A 9,515-nucleotide genomic window follows, 5' to 3' on the forward strand; every position below is an offset into this window, starting at 1 on the left:
ACATTGATTCAGACGGCTGCTGTTTATTTGTCACATACAAATAGCTAAACAAATAATTTGTATAATAGATTGTCTGCTTAATTGTCTACTAGATATTTAATTTATTTTTTGACACATAAATCATGATGATCTAGTGCATAATTTGATGAGAATGTGTTTTGTTTTATTTGTTGATGAGAACGTATACAATGCTTAAAGGATGATTACAATATACTTTATTATATCATTTTATAGCCTCGTGAAGGTCGCTATTTGGTGCTTTGGACCTTTGGGCCATTCCCACTCGATGTCTTCGGTTGGGCCAAGCCGGCCAGCAGCCAGGACACCAAAACACAATCAACAGACCATCTCACAGTCCAAATACCGGCCCGGCGCTGTTCTTCTTCTCTGAGACGACTCCGCTCGCTTCTTCTCCTGTTGTGCGATTGAGACTCCCCTTTTTGGAGGTGGTTTCGCACAACCAGGATTACCTGGATGCACAGACCACTTCCAGGAGCATGCCGCAGGGGAGGGGACGACCGAGGACCAGAGGGGGGTGGGGGTCCTTTGCGCACGGGATCCTCCCCGCCGACGCCAAACGCAGCGGCTCGTACAGCGGGCAATAGGAGCCGTCGCTTTGCATCGGAGCATGAGCTTTTGCCGTCGACGGAAGAAGCGACGGCTTCGCTCTCTCTCCGTGATTAATGAGGTTTGGGTCGGCGTATTTCATCACGTACGAGGGAAGTCGACGAGGCCGTCTCTGCGTTGTACATGCCCTTAGTCACCGGGAACGCAGAACGACGCAATGTTCCGTGTTCCGTGAACTTCGTTCCCAAATGAGGAATGGGGACGACGCGGGGCGCCGGCTGGTATGCGGAGGGAACTGCGCTTCAAACATCGTCGCCGATGCAAGCGGAACAAGAACCATGTACCTGGTACGTGGCGGCTCGGCGCATCAGCTCGGCGGCCGGCTGCTGGCGTCCGTCGCGTCCGTGGAGGCCGGCCGCCCCTTCCACCAGCCACGTCGGCTTCTTCTCCCCCGTCCAGCCGCCGCCCTCTCTTCATCCGGCTGGGCTGTTCGCAAGGGCGGCGTCCCCGCGGTGGTGGCCGCGACGCACGGGTCATGGGCGCCATGGCTGGGCTGGCGATGAACGGCGTGGAGGGGACGCCGGTGGTGTCGTTGAGCGACGCCAACATGCCGAGGAGGAGCGTGCTGGTCGTATTGGCGCCCTGGAATGGCGTCAGGAAGTAGGAGAGCCTGCCGGCGCCGAGCTGCAAGACGAGCGACAGGGCGCCACTGCCCAGCCTGACGAGCGGCCGGCGGAGGACGAGCAGATGCAGCGCTTGGAACTTGGATAACCAGAGTTTTTTTAACAGTTGTAGCCTATAGAGCCACATTCAATCACGGCGCCGGTGCAACAGCCCCATCAAACACGGAACTAAATCAACATCGGTCCACATATTTGCTTTCTTGATTTGGTAAGGTGCAACAAAATTTGGGAACACGATCCTCGTTCCGGACGTACAGTTCCGGTATATCATTTCGAACTAATATAGAACATATTCCACGTTTCAAAATCATTATTCCATAGATATATCCCTCTCATTCCAGAATTTTGAAAATCAAAGAATCACGTTCCTCGTCCCCATTCCTCATTCCCATCATCCCGGAAACTAGGTGACTAAGTGACGGACCCAGTGCCAGACGGGGCTTGGAGGACATAAGAGCAACTCCAGTGGAGTGACTAAAATTCATTTTAGTCATCCACTTTCCAAATTTAGTCATCTAAAATGTAGTTTCTACTCCAACAGCACCGACTAAATAGACTAAAAAATGGTGGGATCTACTTTTGGTGGAGGGTGACCAAATTGAGGGGGTGGGAGAGAAAATTTAGTCACCCCTTTATTTTAGTCACCCAAGTAGAGGTTCTGCAGGAGATGAAAATTTGAGCAAAATGACTAAATTATGGATTTAGTCACCCAAATAGAAGCCGGAGTTGCTCTAAGCTTAGCCTTCATGAGCACCCACGGTCGTGTCCCATGCGCACAGTCGGCGAGCAGGAGCTGCAACTTCTGCAGCGTGTTAGCTCGGCAGCTCGACGATGAGCTCCGGCAAGCAATGGATCACACCGGGAAACACGAGTACACACGCGAACTGGATGATGAACACGGAGGAGTTTTTTTTGTGCCACACGAAGCAGCGTTTTCTGTTGTATTGATGCAAATAAATAGGGAAACAAACTACCTACGACTCGGCTATGATCGCGCCCTGATCGGGAGCAAACGTGCCATCCCACGCTGCCCATGATCCGGTCTTGGAGGTGACCACGCCACGGCGCACGTCCCTCGTCGCAGCGCGGACGTGCGCATGACCCAGGCGGAACTCGACATGGTGAGCCCGCCATCTAACTGAATAACGGAAAGCAAATATCTACAGCTAGCTTATCTAACATTATTCCCCCCTAAGCTAGATGTTCCTTGATGTTGACGATGCCGATCTTCAGGCGAAGTTGCTGAAAGCGAACTCGCCCAAGTGGTTTTGTCATGATGTCCGCCAGCTGATCGTCAGTGTTGACATGCCAGACGGCGACCTTCCCGTTCTCAATGCTTTCCCTGATGAAATGGAATCGCGTCTCGATGTGTTTGCTCCGGCCATGGAAGACCGGGTTCTTGCAGAGCTGAATCGCCGACTGGTTGTCAATGAGGAGCTCAGCGGCCGTCGTTGCCTTGCCCTAGAGGCTCCCAAGCAGCTGTCCGAGCCAAATTAGCTGGCAAGCTGCCGAGGTTGCCGCGATATACTCCGCCTCGCAAGAGGATAGAGCCACCACAAGTTGCTTGATGGAGTGCCACGCGACGGGAGATTGCCCGAGGAAGAATGCGCCGCCAGATGTGCTCTTGCGGTCGTCCTGATCCCCGGCCAGATCAACGTCGCTGTACCCGGTCAGCATGAAGTTGTCGTCGCCCTTCCGGTAGCAGCACCCAAAGTGCAGCGTGCCGGCGATGTAGCGGAGAACATGCTTGACGGCACCCATGTGCTCCGTGGTCGGGTTCTCCATGAATCGACTGATGTAGCCGACGGCGAATGAGATGTCCGGGCGTGTATGAATGAGATACTGCAGGCTGCCAACGAGGCTGCGGTAGAGAGTGGAGTCCACAGCCGGCGCTATGCTTTTCTTGCTCAACTTGAGTCGTGTCTCCATTGGCGCTTGCACTGAATTGCAGTCGCTCATGCCCCCTTTTCGAGCAGCTTTGCCACGTAAGCTGCCTGCCCGAGTGTGATCATCCCCGGCCTTTGCTGAACCTCGATGCCGAGGTAATAGCTCAGCAGGCCAAGGTCGCTCATCTTGAAGCGGTCGTTCATCTCCTCTTTGAACTGTGTCAGCTCGTTGGTGTCAACGCCGGTGAGGATGAGGTCGTCCACGTACACGCCGAGGAGAAGGCGATGTTCCTTGGAGCACCGAGTGAACCCGAGCGCCACGAGTGTGCTGTCGAGCTTGGAGTTCCATGCGCGCAGGGCTTGACGGAGGCCGTACAACGCCTTGTGGAGGCGCAAGACCTAGTGCTCGCGCCCGGGGATGGAGAAGCCTGGGGGTTGGGCGATGTACACTTCCTCTGTGAGCTCGCCGTTCAAGAATGCCGACTTGACATCAAGGTGATGAACCTTCCAGCCTTCGTGCGCCGCACGGCGAGCAGCGCGCGCACTGAGTCCAGCCACGCCACCAGTGCGAACACCTCGTCGAAATCCATGCCGACGCGCTGGACATAGCCCTTTGCCACCAATCGCGCCTTGTGCTGCACAACAGCGCTGGAGGTGTCCTTCTTAAGCTTGAAGACCCACTTGAGGCCGATGGATCGGTGGCCGGCTCGCAGGTCGACCGCCTACCAGGTCTTGTTGTCGATGATGGAGGACAGCTCCTCTTGCATTGCTGCGCGCCATGCTAGGTCCACATTCGCTTGCTCGAACGTCGCTGGTTCCTCGGCCGCCGCCAGGAACAGCTCCTCCATCTTGAGTTCCTGTGGTTCAGAGGTGTTGATGCAGTCAGTCACCGTGCGGTAACGGCGTGGCACCCCCTCGTCACTGAGGTCCATCCCCGAAGGAATGTGCGTCGGTGGCGTGGCGAAGCCGATATCGATGCCACCGCCGCCCACCGGAGTGTGTGGCTCCTCAGCCACTGGTGGCATGCCTGGGGATGTAGTAGGAGTCACAGGACCACACGGAGTGGCTGGAGCCTCGGACTGGCCGTTCGCCATCGCAGCGCGTACGACGTACTCAATGGTGAACGTGTCCGGTGTGGCGACGTTGTCCGGCGCCTCCCAGTTCCAGCCTTTTGTCTCATCGAAGACCACATCTTGAGAGACGTAGCCGGCCACTCATAGGGTCGTACACGTGGTAGCCCTTTGAGCCCGGCTCATACCCGAGGAACACCATCTTCATGCTGCGATCATCAAGTTTAGCAGTGTGCGGGCGAGTTACCTTGACATGCGCTATGCACCCGAATGTGCGCATGAAGTGAACTGCTGGCTTCTCCCGTGCCAAGCCTCGTAGGGGGTCTTGTTCTTCAGAGCTTTGGTGGGAGACCGGTTGAGGATGAACACAGCAGTGCTCACCGCCTCCCCCCAAAATGTGCTGGGAACATCTCTGGCCTTCAACAAGCACCGCGCCATGGTAAGCACGGTTTGGTTCCGGCGCTCGACCACTCCATTTTGCTGTGGAGAGTATGGAGCGGTGAGCTGCCGGTGAACACCTTGGTCGGTGCAATACTCCGCGAACGTGATGGCGGTGAACTCGCCACCCCGGTCCGTCCGGAGCGCGCGTAGCTTGCGCCCAGATTCTGTTAGAAATAAACCTGACAGTTCATGTGTGTGCGTTGGTGTGTCGCGTGTGCGTGTGCAGGATAGCTGCACGGGGCTGTTAGCTGCAGGAATGAGTCACAGACGTGCCTTCCGTAGAGCTCGGTGAGAGGCCAGATCGTGCGCATGAAGAGTGGCTCACGTACGTTCTGGCCGGGTCTTCAGGAGCTAGTGCATGCGTGCGAGTGCCGAAGTGGCAGTTGCTAGGCGCTGCAGCTATAAAGCGCAATGTAGTCTCGTTTATTTGGGTTGAGCCGAGGGGAATAAGAGAAGCCAACATACAGGCCGTTCGGTGGCCGGGGCGTTCGTCGCCATATCTCGTGTTCTTGTGATCGTCCGTCGATCCTCGGTTCCAACAATTTCCACCTCCACACCGGCCTGGAACTTCTTGATGACGGACGCGGCTTCGCTCTTGTTCGACAGCAACACGAGCCACCTATAGCGGCTGGCATCATCGACGAGGAGGAGGAAGTATCGCCGCCCACCGTGAGTAGCCGGGGTGACAGGGCCGCAGGGGTCGCCATGGACCAGATCGAGCCGGCCTGTCACCCGGTACTTGGCCTGTTGCGGGAACGGCGCGTGGCGCTGTTTGCCGGCCAAGCACGCGTCGCACAGTTGACCAGGGTGATCAATCTGTGGCAGACCGCGCACCAGGCCACCGCCGGACAGCTTGCGCAGCGCGTCGAAACCCAGGCCGTACCGCACGTGCCAAAGCCAGGTGGGGTCGCCGGTGCACGCCAGGAGCGAGACAGGCTGCGCCAAGGTGAGCGAGATCTTGTACAAGTGGTTTGCCAAATGGCGTACCTTGGCGAGGAGCTCGCGCTGCGGATCGCGTACTCGTAGAATCCCCTCCTCAATCACAACCTTGCAGCCGAACTCATCGAGTTGGCCAAGGCTTATGATGTTGCTCCTGAGACAGGGGATGTAGTACGTGTCGGTGAGCGCTCGGTGCTGTCCATGTTGCGCCGCGAAGAGGATGGTGCCGCAGCCGACGATGTCCACGACCGAGACGTCACCGAATTTGACCACGCCGGTGATGGACTGATCCAGCTCGGAGAAGGCCGCTCGGTTCCCCGTCATGTGGTTTGACGCTCCCGTGTCAAGGTACCACACGTCGGAGATTGGCTTGCCGGAGTGGTCCTCGGACTCCCCCAGCTCCACCACGGTGCATTCTTCATTGAGGTAGACTTACCCGCCGACGTAGATAGGTGTAACGTGCGGCGCGATGAACTCTGGCTCGATGGCACCGATGGCCATCAGCAGGGAAGGCTCCTCAGTGTCATCATCGCCGCCGGCCTGGGCAAGGAGCGCCGCCTCATCGCGCTTCTTCTTGTGGAATTCACGGGCCCAGTGGCCCTTCTTGCCGCAGTACTTGCACTTGTCCGTCTTGGTGGCGACCCTGGCCGGATCGCCAGAGGATCTGCCAGTGCGCGCACCACCATTGTCGTCGCCGCGTGGACCTCCAGACGACTTGCCACTATTGCCGCCAGAGCGAGAGCCCTCGCCCGCGAGGCGGTGCTTGTAGCGGGCCAGCCACTCCTCCTCGGAGAGAAGTAGCTTGCCGTTGGAGTTCGTCACTGCCGGCAGATTGCGGCTCCGGTCACGTACCTCCGCCGACTTGAGCCACCCCACCAGCTCTTCAACCGTCATGTCGTCGACGTCGAGGAGCGTCTCGATGGAGTGGGCGATCTGGTCGAAACGAGGGGGCACAGCCTGCAGGATTCTCCACACCACAGTGTTTTCTCCAAGGGGCTCACCAAGGATACTTAGCTCGCTAACGAGGGCCTGCAGGCGGTGCATGAAGTCATCCACGGACTCGCCGTCGCGGAACGTGAGCGCGTCGAACTCCCGCGTGAGGTCCGTCGCTTTCGCCTTCCAGATCCGTTCGACACCAACACGTTCGGTCTTGATGGCGTCCCACGCCCGCTTGGCGGTGCCCTTCCCAGCGAGGGAGACACACATCTCCGGTGGCATAGCGGGGAGGATGGCCTCCATGGCCATGCGGTCGTTGTGCCGGTCGACGGTGCCGACGCTCACTGCCGTCCAGAGCTCCCGGACCACCAACATCACCTCCATGAGCACCGCCCATCGACATAGTTGGTGCGGGTCAGCATGGGGTAGTTGGCCGCCCCGACTTCGCGGACGACGCGCGTCTCCGTCTCGCGGCCGCGGCGGCCGCGCCGCGGGATTGGCGATGGTGAAGGACGACGGCGACGATCTCGATCGCGAGGGGGTGAGCGGGACTGCGACGGATCGCGAGGTGGCGTGCACGACGGATGAGCGGATATGGCGACGGTTGCTGACTCTGATGCCAATTGTTAGCTCGGCAGCTCGACGATGAGCTCCGGCGAGCAATGGATCACACCGAGAAACACGAGTACACACGCGAACTGGATGATGAACACGGAGGAGTTTTTTTGTGCCACACGAAGCAGCGTTTTCTGTTGTATTGATGCAAATAAATAGGGAAACAAACTACCTATGACTCGGCTGTGATCGCGCCCTGATCGGGAGCAAACGTGCCATCCCACCCTACCCATGATCCGGTCTTGGCGGTGACCACGCCACGGCGCACGTCCCTCGTCGCAGCGCGGACGTGCGCATGACCTTGGCAGAACTCGACATGGTGAGCCCGCCATCTAACTGAATAACGGAAAGCAAATATCTACAGCTAGCTTATCTAACACAGCGCGCGTGACATGAAGCTCCGTGAGACCCAACACCACCTTGCCGAGCACCAACGCATGTCATGTAGCATGCCGAGGAACATGAGTACTAGGCCAGTGACCAGGACGGCATGGCACGCCCTGTGCTGGAGCGTTGGGAATGATTCGACATCATCGCCGGCTATAGCGATGTCCGTAGCAAGGGAGAGAGACGACGTGTAACACCCGGTTTATAAAAGAACATAAACCGAGCAATCATATACGTGCCAGGATCAAGTCACACGTATATACAACAGAATGAACAGTATATCACAGCACATATCACGAATAAGACATAATAAATCGAAATACGAATGTTATTTATTACATAAATGACAAAATGTCTGATACAGTGGAAGCGAAGTACAAATACGATAAAAGAACTCTCCGAAGCTGAGCAGGGTGCCACAGGGACGTCGACTGGGAGACGAACGCCTAGAAGTCCTCGTAGTCCTGGTAGCGCTGAGCAAACTCCCTCGTGTCGGCAGGAACTGAGTAGCAGTAGCATAGCCAAGAGAAAAAAGTAGAGAAGAAACAAGAGTGAGTACACAACTTGTACTCAACAAGTATAACACAAACTATGAGGCTCTAAGGTTGGCTGACTCAACTGCATTAGCTTTTAAGTGTTGGCAAAATTTTATTAAAGCTATTTATTATGAGTTGATGAATTATCATTAATCCAGTTACATAGTAATTAGTCAAATTTAATCATGATACTACTGGGAACCAAACCGAAACCAAGCCTCCAAGGTAACCCCGAGAGGCACCTCCCTCGTCGGAAGGAGACAACCCCACTAATCAAAAGGAGGATCTGGGCCGCTCATAATCGTGAGCACGGCTAGTATACCAGTTTTACACTCTGCAGAGGTTGCACATCTTTACCCACAAGTCGTGAGCTATGCCAGTTGTTCATCACACTTCCTTAGGTCAAATGACTAGCAACTCACTACGAGGCCTTTACAAAGAATCTCGTTGGTAGGGAGTAACCGCGTGGGTGGATCGGCGACTATGGAGCAGGTCTAGTGGGCGTCAAGACATGAAGCACAGACGAGGCCACTCAGCACGAGGGACATAGAAGCTTACCGCCCCTGCCCCGCAGGTAAGTTACTCCAAACCAAAAAAGACCTAATTATTACGCCAAGTCTATCCCATTCTAGCCTTGTGGTAGCGCTGTTGTCCCAGGTTGTCGCTCTATGAACCGGTCCTTATGGAGAGTGGCCAACTAAGCACTAAGCACCGTGCGAGCCCCCTAAACCATGTTTCTACAAAAACCATATTTTAACGAGACGTGAGCCACCCAAGCACGAAGCACAGAGGGCCACTCTCAGAATTAAATTTAAGTAAACCATTAATCAAATTAATTTAAAAAGGACCAGACTGTGTTATAGCGCAGCAACCTAGCACAACTAACCAAAATGCAACCCAAAGGTATATATAAAGGATGTAAAGTGGCTAGGAAATCCTTATAGGCATACAGTATTAAATGCAGTATGAAAAATGTATTTAAAAGTGGTAGGTGGTTCATGTTACACTTGCCTTCCTCGTACTGCTCCTGCTGCTGCTCAAAGTGCTCGGAAGACGGCTGCTCCGGGTACTGGTACTGGGGCTCCTCCGGTAACTCAGCGTCTACTCACGAACACAGGGCCAAAGCAAGGCATAACAATAAGCATACAAGCAAATACTAACAAAAACTAAGAACCAGTACATCAATACATAAAAACAGCACACTAAACTAGTCTAAAACTATTCTACGCGTTATCACGATCGCGTGGATATAAAGAACGCTAAAAACGGAGCTAAAACGCATAAACTAGGCCTAAAACAAGTTCTAGGGGCTTATCTGCGAGAAAAACTAGGTTCCAGGGGGTTTTCTGCAAAAACCGAGGGTCTAAACGTAATTAAACCTTAGTTCTAGGGTCTAACTCGCAAAAATGCCAGGGCTGGACCGCGGGTACTAAATCTAGAAAGGTCAGGGGGCTG

The sequence above is a fragment of the Panicum virgatum genome, chromosome 4N (genome assembly GCF_016808335.1).
Source record: "Panicum virgatum strain AP13 chromosome 4N, P.virgatum_v5, whole genome shotgun sequence".
Taxonomy (NCBI): Eukaryota; Viridiplantae; Streptophyta; class Magnoliopsida; order Poales; family Poaceae; genus Panicum; species Panicum virgatum.